The sequence below is a fragment of the Hordeum vulgare genome, chromosome 7H, assembly GCF_904849725.1.
Source record: "Hordeum vulgare subsp. vulgare chromosome 7H, MorexV3_pseudomolecules_assembly, whole genome shotgun sequence".
In the NCBI taxonomy this organism is placed as follows: domain Eukaryota; kingdom Viridiplantae; phylum Streptophyta; class Magnoliopsida; order Poales; family Poaceae; genus Hordeum; species Hordeum vulgare.
Window position 1 is genome coordinate 11,368,868 of NC_058524.1, and position 13,949 is coordinate 11,382,816.

Sequence of the window (13,949 nt, forward strand, 5' to 3'; positions counted from 1 at the left end):
AGCAGCGCACACGACCGGCCCGAGCGTTTTGCCGTTGCACCGGCGTAAAACGTTTCCTTTCGTTTCCCAAAAAGGAAATGATAAGAAAAACTTGTGCTAGAACTAGGCCAGCCCAGATCTGGCCAAACGGGCCGTGTAAACCAGGTCGGCCCGACAGCCCGCGTGCCTCGCACGACACGGGCTAATCGTGTTCGGGCCCGTCACAAAGAACGCCTCGGGCCGTACCTAGACCTGGAGGCTGGGCATGCGGGCCGGCATGGCACGACCCGTTTATTTTTTATATATTTTTTATTATTTTTAATATATATATACATAACATATGGCCTAATAGACCGAAAAATAAGCCCATGAGGCTAAAAATATGCGGCCCAACATGCTAATCGGGCCAACATATCGATTCGTTTAATAACCGGGCCGTGCCTGGGTCTGTAGGCACATCCCATGGACCGGCACAACACGACCCAACTAATAAACATGTTTTGACGGGCCGTGCCATGCCTGGCTCGAATACAACAGGCCATGTCGTGCCGGCCCGTTTGGCCAGGTCTGGGCTAGCCCATTAGTGTTTTCTTGAGTTCTCGCTTCGCTCCGGCACCAGAGCTGGCCACTTTGGACTGGAGAGAGAACAGGGAGGAGGCAGGCCACCGGCGGCGAGGGTTAGGGTAGGATGCATCTAGTCTCCGGCCAACCTTGCCAACCCTGCCCCCACCCCCGCCCTCTGCCGACGGTGCGGCGATAGGGCCTCCCTGTCCCCTGCCCGGCCAACTCACATCCCTCTCTTGCCCTGTCCGTCGCGAAGCAGTCCCCGGGACGGCGGCGCCGACGACAAGGTAAGCCAGCAAACCCCTGTTGGGTTTTGAACCGCTAGACCAAATCCCTCTGTAGCTGCGTACACGTAGGTGCAAAACTACCATGCAAGCAAGCAGGCAGAGTGCTTGATTGATTTCTCTAGCAGTAACACACGTACGTATCCGTATACATGGATAGCTAGCTTCGACTGTCTCGGCGGAACCTGACGGGAACAAAACGAATCGATGATAGCCGTAGGCTCGTGTCGAGCGTGGGAAACTTTGTATTGCTTTGCTTTCGTGTAGATTACAGGGAGTATCTTGCGTATATATAGCAACTAGGAGCAGCAACCAAGCCTATTCGGTTTAGGAGTTCTAATCCTACTACTACTATGGGTGCCTCATCAATGTCCAACTCGGACAGAGACACAACACTACACGTCATGTTTATTCCTACATTCACCCCCTTAAACATGACGTCCTTGGTGCGACCTGGATCCCAAATACGTCGACTACTACTCATAGGCATTATTACTTTTGCCGTTCTTCGTAGCGTCCCATGGATTGACTTCATTGTCGTTAGCTCATCCATAACTTGACGGCAACACTCCTCTTTCGCCGCGTCTTTCACCTGTTCTTCGGTGCTTGGTAAACTGTATTTCGGATCCTTGAGTAGAAATCTTTTGAATCCGAGCAGGACCAAACTTTGGTCTAACTTTGAGCTCCAAGCTCTTGACACTTGCTTCAACCCATAAAGTGCCTTCTTGAGCTTGTAAACTTTCGCTTCTTCGCCTTTCTTCTCGTAGCCGAGGGGTTCTTCCACGTACACTTCTTCTGTGAGATCACCGTTGAGGAAAGCATATTTAACATCCATATGATGAACCTTCGAATCCTCTTGTGCTGCCAAAGCTAGGAGCACTCTCACTGTCTCGAGTCGAGCAACCGGTGCAAACACCTCATCATAGTCAACTCCTTGACGTTGAACATAGCCCTTTGCAACGAGTCTTGCCTTGTACTTCACAATGGCACCCTGTGTGTCCTTCTTTAACTTGTAAACCCACTTCAAACCTATCGCCTTTTGGTTTGGAGGACGGGTTACCGAAGTCCACGTGCCATTGCTCTCAATCGCCTTCATCTCCTCATCCATGGCGTGCGTCCAACTACGGCTTTTGCTCACCTCTACGAAGTTCGCCGGCTCCTCAACTCCGAACAGACATAGTCCGGAGTACTCGAGCGTAACTGGCTTTGTGTACTTGTAGACTTTCTTGAGCATCTTGTAGGGACGAGGTTCTGAGGAGTCCAATGTGGCTTGCGAAGGAGGTGACACAAATTGTGTCGATATTGATGCACTTGAGGAAGATGGTGTTGGAATTATGCCCTAGAGGCAATAATAAATGTATAGTTATTATTATAATTCCTGTATCAAGATAATAGTTTATTATCCATGCTATAATTGTATTGAATGAAGACTCATTTACATGTGTGGATACATAGACAAAACACCGTCCCTAGCATGCCTCTAGTTGGCTAGCCAGTTGATCGATGATAATCAGTGTCTTCTGATTATGAACAAGGTGTTGTTGCTTGATAACTGGATCACGTCATTGGGAGAATCACGTGATGGACTAGACCCAAACTAATAGACGTAGCATGTTGATCGTGTCATTTTGTTGCTACTGTTTTCTGCGTGTCAAGTATTTATTCCTATGACCATGAGTTCATATAACTCACTGACACCGGAGGAATGCTTTATGTGTATCAAACGTCGCAACGTAACTGGGTGACTATAAAGATGCTCTACAAGTATCTCCGAAGGTGTTAGTTGAGTTAGTATGGATCAAGACTGGGATTTGTCACTCCGTGTGACGGAGAGGTATCTCGGGGCCCACTCGGTAATACAACATCACACACAAGCCTTGCAAGCAATGTAACATAGTGTAAGTTGCGGGATCTTGTATTACGGAACGAGTAAAGAGACTTGCCGGTAAACGAGATTGAAATAGGTATGCGGATACTGACGATCGAATCTCGGGCAAGTAACATACCGAAGGACAAAGGGAATGACATACGGGATTATACGAATCCTTGGCACTGAGGTTCAAACGATAAGATCTTCGTAGAATATGTAGGATCCAATATGGGCATCCAGGTCCCGCTATTGGATATTGACCGAGGATTCTCTCGGGTCATGTCTACATAGTTCTCGAACCCGCAGGGTCTGCACACTTAAGGTTCGACGTTGTTTTATGCGTATTTGAGTTATATGGTTGGTTACCGAATGTTGTTCGGAGTCCCGGATGAGATCACGGACGTCACGAGGGTTTCCGGAATGGTCCGGAAACGAAGATTGATATATAGGATGACCTCATTTGATTACCGGAAGGTTTTCGGAGTTACCGGGAATGTACCGGGAATGACGAATGGGTTCCGGGGGTTCACCGGAGGGGGGCAACCCACTCCGGGGAAGCCCATAGGTATTTGGGGGGGTCACACCAGCCCTTAGTGGGCTGGTGGGACAGCCCACCAAATCCTATGCGCCAAGGAAGAGAAAATATCAAAGGAAAGGAAAAAAAAAGGGAGAGGTGGGAAAGGGGAAGGACTCCCTCCCACCAAACCAAGTAGGACTCGGTTTGGGGGGGGAGAGTCCTCCCCCCTGGCTCGGCCGACCCCTTGGGGTTCCCTTGGACCCCAAGGCAAGGTCCCCCTCCCTCCTCCTATATATATGGGGCTTTTAGGGCAGATTTGAGACGACTTTCTCACGGCTGCCCGACCACATACCTCCATAGTTTTCCCTCTAGATCGTGTTTCTGCGGAGCTCGGGCGGAGCCCTGCCGAGACAAGATCATCACCAACCTCCGGAGCGCCGTCACGCTGCCGGAGAACTCTTCTACCTCTCCATCTCTCTTGCTGGATCAAGAAGGCCGAGATCATCGTCGAGCTGTACGTGTGCTGAACGCGGAGGTGCCGTCCGTTCGGTACTAGATCGTGGGACTGATCGCGGGATTGTTCGCGGGGCGGATCGAGGGACGTGAGGACGTTCCACTACATCAACCGCGATCTCTAATCGCTTCTGCTGTACGATCTACAAGGGTACGTAGATCACTCATCCCCTCTCGTAGATGGACATCACCATGATAGGTCTTCGTGCGCGTAGGAAAAATTTTTGTTTCCCATGCGACGTTCCCCATCAGATGGCTGAGTCTCGGGCGTGTCATCGTCATCCGCATCGTCGGCGTAGTCGTCGTGATCATGACCATCATCTTGATTGTCATCCTTACTATGCGCCTCGTTATCGATGTTGTCGTCGAGATCTCCACCCGTGTCGTGCGCTTTGTTGTTGCTATCTCCTTGCGACCTATGCACGTCGTCATCGGTGTCGGCGCCATGATGATCACTACCATTGTGGCCACCTTGGTTCGGCGTCTTGCCAACCACCTGGACATCTTCTCCTGCATCATCGTCAGTTGGAAATTCAACTGCAAATATGTTACTGTTTGGAGCATCGTCGGCTGCGGCGCTCCAATTCCACGCTTGGTTTTCTTCAAACACAACGTCGCGTGAAATCCGTAGACGCTTGGTTTGTGGATCGTAGAAACGGTATGCCTTGGTGCCAGAACTGCTCTCGTATCCGATGAACACCATCTTGGTGCTACGATCGGCAAGCTTTGAGAGATGTGGCTCCGCCGTCTTCACATGTACCACGCACCCGAACGTCCGTAGATGAGACACATTCGGCTTACGTCCGTAAATTGCTTCATACGGAGTCTTGCCGATCACCGCCTTCGTTGGAGCCCGGTTGAGAAGATAGACCGCCGTCGAGACAGCTTCTCCCCAGAAAGTCCCCGGTAGGTTCTTGCTCTTGAGTAAACTCCTTGCCATGTCAATGACGGTTCGATTGCGTCTTTCAACGACCCCATTCTGCTGCGGCGTGTAAGGTGCCGTGAGGAACCTCTTTATGCCAATCTTCTCGTAGTAATCGTTGAATTTGTTCGACGTAAACTCTCCGCCGTGATCTGTCCGTAGAGCGCGAACCTTCAACTTGTGTTCCATCTCCGTTGCAGCCTTTAGTTTCTTGAACGCTTCAAACACCTCATCTTTAGACAGTAGGAGAATGACCCACATATATCTCGAGTAGTCATCTACCACAAGGAAGAAGTACTTCTTTCCTCCGTGAGTTGCCGGGGTGATAGGGCCACATAGATCACCATGGAGCAGCTCGAGTGCATCACTTGCACGATAGGTAGACTGAGCAGGGAACGGCCTGCGGTGTTGTTTTCCAACCAAGCACCCGTCACATACTCGATCAACATGGTCGATAACTGGCATCCCTGATACCATCTCCATCTTTGACATCTTCTTCAAGGCGTAGAAGTTAACATGTCCAAATCTAGCATGCCATAACCACGAATCATCATCACTCTTGGCAAGCCAACACTCCGGTTGAGATTGATCAAGGTTGAGGATATAGAGCCTATTCCGTGTGCGCCTAACACGAGTTAGCACGTTCCGGAGGTTGTCGAAGATCGTCATCACTCCGTTCTCGATATCCACCTTGCATCCATTCTCGTCAAGCTTCCCGATAGAGATGATGTTGTTGCGAAGCCGTGGGATGTAGTACACTCCGGTGAGTATGCGATGTTCGCCTGTGAGACCCTCGAAGAGGACAGATCCTTGCCCACAAATCTCCACTTTGAACCATCACCAAACTTGACCGAGCCTTCAACATCATATTTGAGCTCGAGAAATTTCTCCTTGCATCCCGTCATGTGGTTACTGGCACCCGTGTCGAGATACCACGACACGTTGTGATCCCCGGATAACTTAGGTGTCACATTCTTCTCATGAAGTAGCACCTTCCGGCTTGGTTTCACAACCACTGTTTCAGCGAGATCACAAACTTCAGCCATCAGAAGACCTAGACCTTCGTCTTCCTCCTTTGCCAAATTTGCCTTGATCTCCCGCTTGTCAGGCTCCGGACAATTCTTTGCAAAGTGACCCATCTCGTTGCAGTTATAGCACTTGACCTCGGACATATCCAAGTTCCGTTGCTTCCGCCCTTTAGATCGGTCTGCCTTACCACGACCTTGTGGTTTGCCTTTTCCTTTGCCTTCTCCGGTTTGTCCGCCGCACGTTGCGTTGCTTGAGCCTTCGTTGCCATCACGCCTTCCTTTGCTACTTGGGGAATCCCAATCTGCACGCGAGTACATGAGTTGGTCACTACCTCCTCCGTTGCCTTTTCGACAGCCACGAGCATTCTCTTCCCACGTCCGCAGGCGTCTGATCGCCTCCGTTATGGTCATGTCGTCGATGTCGTAAAGCTGCTCGAGCGTGCCGATGATGTATGTGAATTTGTCAGTCACTGAACTGAAAAATTTCTCCACAATCTCGGTCTCCTCGAGCTTTGCACCAAGCGCGCGGATCTCTCCCACCAAAGTAGTAAGACGCATGACATAGTCGTTCACTGATTCAGTTTCCTCCATCTGCAACTTGTGAAATTGGCGCTTCAGCACTTGTGCCCGAGCCTTGGTGATGCGATCTTCTCCGATCCTCATCTCCTTGAGTGCGTTTCGCGCCTCTCTTGCCGTCTCGAACTCCGCCAATGTCATTAGCACGGAATCCGGCACGGACTGGGCTATGGCGGCCATGGCACCTTCGTCGGACTCGTCATCGACGTCGTCGTCCGTGATTGCGTGCCACACTCGAAGGACTCGGAGAATAATCTTCATCTTCACCGCCCACACGCCGTAGTTGGCGTCGGTGAGCATCGGGTACTGGATGGGGATGTTGCGATGCGCCTGGACGTTGGCGTCGCTCGTTCCTTCACCACTGGTTGCTGACTTGACGCCCTTCTTCACCTTGTCGCCGTTCTTGTTCGCCTTGGCACCGCCGCTGCCGGACTCGACCGACTCAGCGTCGCTGTCCGTCATCGTAGATCGTAGATCGTCGAGGCTCTAGATACCAATTGTTGGGTTTTGAACCGCTAGACCAAATCCTTCTGTAGCTGTGTACACGTAGGTGCAAAACTACCACGCAAGCAAGCAGGCAGAGTGCTTGATTGATTTCTCTAGCAGTAACACACGTACGTATCCGTATACATGGGTAGCATACATGGGTAGCTAGCTTCGACTGTCTCGGCGGAACCTGACGGGAACAAAACGAATCGATGATAGCCGTAGGCTCGTGTCGAGCCTGGAAAACTTTGTATTGCTTTGCTTTCGTGTAGATTACAGGGAGTATCTTGCGTATATATAGCAGCTAGGAGCAGCAACCAAGCTTATTCGGTTTAGGAGTTCTAATCCTACTACTACTATGGGTGCCTGATCAATGTCCAACTCGAACAGAGACACAACACTACACGTCATGTTTATTCCTACAACCCCGGCCTTACAGACATCCATATGCCATCTTCATGTCGTTCGTAGGACTTGGGTGACAGTATGAAATTACTGAATCTGAACCCAACATTAGCCTGATCCGTTCTCTGCATCCATGAGCTTGACCTTAATCAGTACTCCCTCCGGTCCTTTTTAGTCTGCATATAAGTTTTGTCCGAAGTCAAAATATCTCTACTTTGATCAAACTTATAGAAAAAATTATGAACATTCATCATGCCAAATCAATATTGTTAGATTCTTTACGAAATGTAGTTTCATAATGTATATATTTGATATTGTAGATATTGATATTTTTTAATATAAATTGGTCAAACTTTGTAAAATTTAACTTGACCAAAATCTAATACGCGAAGTAAAAAGGACCGGAGGGAGTACGTAGTTAAGCATCCCACGAAGCGTTGCCATCTTGAGCTTTTGCTCGCTTCAGTGACAATATGAAATTACTGAATCTGAACCCTGACCTTAATTACTGTACTTATGGCTTCGATTATCAGCCTTAGACACGGCAAGTAACTGCAGTATTTGATTTGATTTGATTTGATTTGGTGTTGCTTCCCTTCCAATGACAAAACGAAACAACATGACCTGTGGCTGGCGGTCAGACTGGACTGGATGGTACCCTTGAGGAAATTAAGGCGCAAATATCGGCGGGAAAGATGCTATAGATCTCCTTTATCTATTGGCGTCAACTACTTCCAGTGGAGATGCTTTTTTCAAGAATAAGCAAAAAAAAAAAAAAAAACACATTTTTGTATTCGTTAGCAACCGCTGACCCTGAACAATGAACCAAATTCAGCATCGTGAGTTGCTCATTTTGTATAGCTTCACCTGTTTACCAATGCCTGCCACTGCAAGCATCAAGTATCACGATTAATTACTGGCAACAGGGATCCCAAGTTATCTACTCCTATTTAACTATTAATAGTTTCAGTGGTTTGCGGTGACTGATATTACGATTATAGTATAGCAGGATAGTATCATTTTATACTAAAAAGATGCTTCCTGCTGCCTTCCTCGACTTGCTCATCTTGAGTTGTTCTCCAAAGTTTGGCTTAACAAATCACGAGGACTGATAAGAGCAATTATTGGGTCGGTAAGAGAAGCAAGAGCAACGCTGACCAGCCAGAAGGTGTGTATGTACTATGTAGTACGAGCTTCTGCTGGTTCTTGCAGGCTTCAACAACGAGACTAGCGTTCCCCAGATCTGGCCAGATCTCCATCGATTAATAGCCAGGTATGTTACCCTTAATTTGGTTTTGTGCCTAGTTCTCTTCAATATACCAAGTTATACTGTTAGAGATATCACCCTAACTAGGTACATTCAGAAATAATTAGTTTTGCTTACCATTACAGGCCACTAGTTGGTTCTTCTTTGGTTCTGTCATAAATCCAGCTACTTGTCATAAAAAACAAGCTAGCACACACCATCGGTCATACCAGCCATGACTCCATGAGGGATCAGTATCTCTACGTTTAAGCTCCAATTACAACAAGAACAACCGAGCACGAGGTAATTTTGTTATTCTGCGAGGATCCATGTAACTATTCTGATGGTTTCATATTCAGAACTGCACAAGGAGGTCACCAAGATCGACCAGATCTAGGCAGGTGCGTTGTCGTTCCCTAAGTTTCTGGCCGTCTTGGGTTGTACGTTGTAGCAAGAACAATCTCCCTCTATGCGAAACAAAAACCATTCCTGCTGTATCTTTTCAAGTTTCAAGCCTATTATACTTTGTGAGTCATGCTTTGGGATTTAATCCAGTACCATATGCACAATAAGCTTTCGTCCTGCAAAAACACGAGTGTCTTAATTTGTGATGGTGCCATGGTCTAGCGAGCTAGCGGATTTTGGTTGCCATCATTATTTCCTTGGATCAACAAAATATCAGGAATCAGTCTATGTTCGTTACAGGCAATATACTTAGCATGTGATGGGCATATGATCTTGCATTGAGGATTCACTAACTTGTAAATTTCTAGCTTCCTAGAATGAAACATTATTGTTATTTGAAGATCTGCTAAAGTGAAGATTGAAGATAAGCCTCTCTTTGGCTCCACCGGAACTACATGGTCACCAGCATAAAGACATTTCAAAGTAATTTCAGCCACACAGGAAGACTAGCATTTACTTGACTTGTTGCAGCTTAGCAACAGGACTAGTATTCCATACCATCACTAAGCCTTGACACCGTTTTGAGAATTTGAAGTCCTGAAACGCACAAGGAGGTCACCACTCAACAGTGGTCCAAATCTGGCTGGATTTATATCAATTATGTCGGGGGATAACACCAGGGTAGCTGCTCCTTCATTTCCTGCCCAAAAGGATATGATCAAGTACAGTTTTCCAAGGCCCAAGTCTTCTGGCCGGCTAGGCTGCGTCTGCCGGCTGGAGAATGAGGCGGCCAACTCCCTGGCCGGCCAGGCAACCCCTGCCGGCTAGAGGCGAGACGACAACCTCTTCCTGACCGTCTTGGCCAAGCCAGCCGGCTAGGAACGAGGCAGCCGTGTCCAAGCCGGCTAGCCAAGCAGGCTAGCCGGCCGGGGATATCAAGTCACATTAGATCGTAGGTCATGACGAGACCTTACGATTAAAGGTGGCTACGCATCAGCAAAGTTACTGGATCGGAGTGCCCGGCAGGTACGAGCGTCGGCGGCCACGCCGCTGACCTACCCCGGCTCTGATCCATCACCTAGCATAGTGTCGGACCGTCAAACTCCCACTCCATTACTGCACTCGGCGTGGGGAACAGTAGAGGCGGTCGTACTATCTGCCCATGACGAATCTTGCTGGAAGACGCTCGACGTACAGCGCGTGCTCGGTGTCAACCTTACGCGAGAGCTTCATTGGCCAGCCGGAGGGTTCCACTGCCAGACGAGGCCATGCAGCCGGCGGGCCCCTCAAGCGACAAGACAAGACCCTCGTGCCCCCCCTGGCCAGCCGGCGAGGCTGCCAGCCGGGTCCCACTCTTGTACCCTTTATCCATATTGTAGGCCAGCGGGTTCGTCTATAAAACCCCCTGGTCACCCTCCATGCAGAGGGTCGGTCGAACAACACTTCACACCCACCAACCACATAGAGAGAGGCAGAGACGAGCCGGCTGCTCCCCTCTTCCCCCTTCTAACACAGCTCTAGGAGCAACCTTGTAATCCATCCATATACATCAAACACCCCGGCAGGACTAGGGGTCTTATCTCTACGGAGAGCCCCGAACCTGGGTACATCGTGCGTTCCATGCTTGTACCAACCTCGTTCCCAGCGCCCTCATTTGTCCCTTCGATTCTCACCGACTTTAGCCTACCTATGGCATATGTTGTGAGTATTCACCGACATTTGGCGCCCACCATGGGGCCGATCGCGACATCGGCTGGCTTTACACGCTGGGCGGGGCACCGCACCTACGCCACCGGATGCAACGTGTCCGGATCAATCTCCATTCCCGTGGAGCCCGCTTTCGATGAGGCAACACCGATGTTCATCGACGTCCCCGTCCGCCATGCGGATTCGGACGAAGATTCCGATGACGAGGCGCTTCCTAGCCTTGTCATCGCTGCTATGGAGAACCTCAGCGTTCTCTTTAGCGACCTGCGTTTCAACGATGGTCCTCGCTACTTTGGCGAGGACTTCGACGTTGAGGCGCTCTGCGCCAGCTTCAGCAGGCTCTCTATCGCTGAGATGCCTGCACATGACGTGTACCCCAACAACGTACTCGTCTTCGACGGCCCTTCGCCGTCGGTGGGGTTCTTCACCCCGTACCATGTCACCGCTGTCTCCAACGTCGTAGAGGTGATGGTTATCGGCGATGGCACCAGCACGACTCATGGCAAGGCGTCAGTAGACGCTACTGAGCCTGCTGCTGTCACCGCTGATACTCTTTAGGACGCTATCGCCGGCCTAAAGACACCCATCACTACTTCCGCAAACCCTAACGACGCCCGAGCCTCACTGGAGGAGGCTCGCAAGCATATCTTGGAGGAGGGCATTGCCGTCGCCTCGGCAAAGCGTCGGATGGAGGCCACACAGTGCGAGTATAACTCCACATATGGCCCCACTCCGATTTCCGAGGCTCCTAGCCGGCTTGGATCGGTCCGCGACCGCGGTCGGTTCATTGCTGAGATCCTAGGTGGCAACCAGCCCACCTACGAGATCCCTGCGGCCAACTTACGGGCGGCGTAGGCGGCCATGGAAGAGATGACAAGCTTGGAGGGCGAGGAGCGCGCCTTCCAGGAGAAGTGGGTCAAGGAACTCCTTGACGCCGCCAACGAACAGCAGACTCGGCTTGACCCCGGTCAGGCCCAGTCAGAGTCTCCGGGACCCAACCCCGGAGCATGCCGCAACCCTAGCGGTCAACACCACACGGAGGGATCTTCCTCGCATCGCACCTCCGGCTGGAGGGGCGAGGGAAGTCAAGACCGGCGCTCCCAGTGCCAGAGCGAGCATACTTCAAGCAGGCGTCACGGAGGCGACGAGAGCGATTCGACGTGCGAGGTTCCTCGCCCGGGTAGGACCCATGTCTCTGGTTCGCGAGGTGCCTCTCCTCTCGCTACTCGAATCGGTGCTCGCACTCCCCAGGGTGACCAAGACGCCCGCGGGCATCTCATCACCCTGGCCCAGTCAGCCCTCCTGGAGGAGGACGGCCCCGTCGGTCCGACCTGCTTCGGCCCTCGGATCCGAGGGGATCCTTTCCCCCTAGGCTTCACCTTGCCTCGGGACACGCCCAAGCATAATGGCATTGCCAAGCCAGAGGACTGGCTGATCGACTACACCACAGCCGTTGGCATTGCCAGAGGCAACAAGCGCGTAGCAGTCCGCTACGTGCCACTCATGTTGGCCGGCTCGGCTCAGACTTGGCTTAACAGCCTTCCGGCCGACAGCGTCAATTCCTGGGTGGACTTCAAGGAGGCGTTCGTCCACAACTTCACTGGCACCTACAAGCGCCCTGGCCAGCCTCGCGAGCTGGCCATGTGCGTCCAGAGGCCCGACGAACCCCTTCGCGACTACGTCACCTGGTGAATGGAGCTCCGCAACTCATGTGAGGGGGTGCATGAGGTACAGGCCATCCAGTTTTTCATCGACGGTTGCCAAGACAGCACCCTCCTCAAGCACAAGCTCATGTGCTCCGAGCCCACCTCTCTGGCGGTGCTCATGGCCAAGGCGGACAAGTACGTCACGGCCGACTCGGCGATGCACATCAAGGTGACCGCTTCAGACAAGGCTGTCCCCACGCCGGCTACTCCCAAGCCGGCTGGAGACGGCCGAGGCGGCCAAAACAACAACAAGCACAAGGCGGATCAGATGGATTCACGCTCCAACAACAAGTTGGTAGCCCGTGTGGAGGGTGAGACGTCGGCTCCTCAAGACGGCCCTCAGCGGAAGCGTTCCAACAGGAACAACGCCAACTGGCTGCCCAAGCAGTCCTTCGAGCAACTGCTTGATGCCCCCTGCAAGATACATTCTGGGGCACAACCGTCTAACCACACCCTTCGACAGTGCAGCTTCGCACGCCGAATTTCGCAAGGGGATGGCCTGTCGGCTGCCCCAGGTGCGCAGGCTGCGCCTCAAGCATCGGCTCCTGGTCCTGCTCCGGCTCCACCGCCGCCGCCTCGTGACGACGGTCGCCTCCACGACGACTACCCCCATCAAGATGGAGCATTCGTCGTCTTCACCAGTGAAGGCGACGACAAGCATAGCCTGCGCCAGAGACGGCGTGAGGTGAATGCCACGGTTCCCCAATACATGCATTTGTCTAACAGGCCAATCACATGGAGCCGGGTAGACCATCCTGCAGTGATGCCCAACCCGGGCTCATACGCGCTCGTCCTCGACCCCACCTTTGCCTCCAAGAGGCTCACCTGCCGGTTCTCCCGGGTGCTGGTCGACGGCGGCAGCAGCATCAACATCCTCTACCTCGACACTCTCCTCAAGCTCGGGCTCAAGGAGACGGACGTCCTGCCGACCAGCACTGTCTTCCACGGCATCGTGCCTGGGCAGTCCTGCTTGCCTATCGGCAAAATCCAGCTGGACGTCCTCTTTAGCGACAAGGTCACTTCCGCCGAGAATCCATATGGTTCGAGGCAGTGGACCTCAATAGCCCGTATCACGCGCTGCTGGGCAGACCGGCTCTAGCCAAGTTCATGGCTATTCCGCACTACGCCTACCTGAAGATGAAGATGTCGGGTCCAAAGGGCATCATCACTATTGCTGGCGACTACAAGAAGTCGCTCGAGTGCGCCCAAGATAGCAGCCGCCTCGCCGACGCCCTGGTGATCGCTGAGGAGAAGCGGCAGATCGACCGGCTAGTGGCGCAGGCTACCGAGCAGCCGGCGATTCCTTCTCCTCCGTCCCAGCCGGTCGACAAGGGCTCCTTCAAGCTGGCCAAAGAGACCAAGCAGGTGCCACTCGACCCTGCCAACCCCAAGCAATGCGTAACCATCGGGGCTGGCCTCAGCCCCAAATAGGAAGACGAGCTCGTCGACTTCCTCCGTGAGAATCAGGACATCTTCGCATGGTCCCCCAAGGACATGCCGGGTGTTCCGAGGAAGTACGCCGAGCACAAACTTCACGTGCGACCGGATGCAAAGCCGGTGAAACAACCTTTGCGCCGCTTCGCCGAGGGGAAGCGGCGCACAATTGGAGAAGAGATTACCTGGCTCCTTGCAGTCGGCTTCATCATGGAGGTTTTCCACCCGGACCGGTTAGCTAATCCAGTCCCGGTGCTGAAAAAGAACAACACCTGGCAAATGTGTATCGACTACACTAGCCTGAATA

At 51.9% G+C, this 13,949-nt stretch overlaps 1 protein-coding gene across 2 annotated transcripts in view; it reads left to right on the forward strand.

Annotated features, from left to right (window-relative positions):
• The first annotated feature begins 8,255 nt into the window (after positions 1 to 8,255).
• LOC123413022 (disease resistance protein RPM1-like) overlaps positions 8,256 to 13,949 on the forward strand; it is a 46,402-nt gene continuing 40,708 nt past the window's right edge. For both annotated transcript variants that reach the window (XM_045105964.1, XM_045105966.1), the window contains exons 1-2: positions 8,256 to 8,417; positions 8,537 to 8,791. The gene's annotated coding sequence lies outside the window, so the exon portion shown is untranslated. The remainder of the gene's footprint in view (positions 8,418 to 8,536; positions 8,792 to 13,949) is intronic.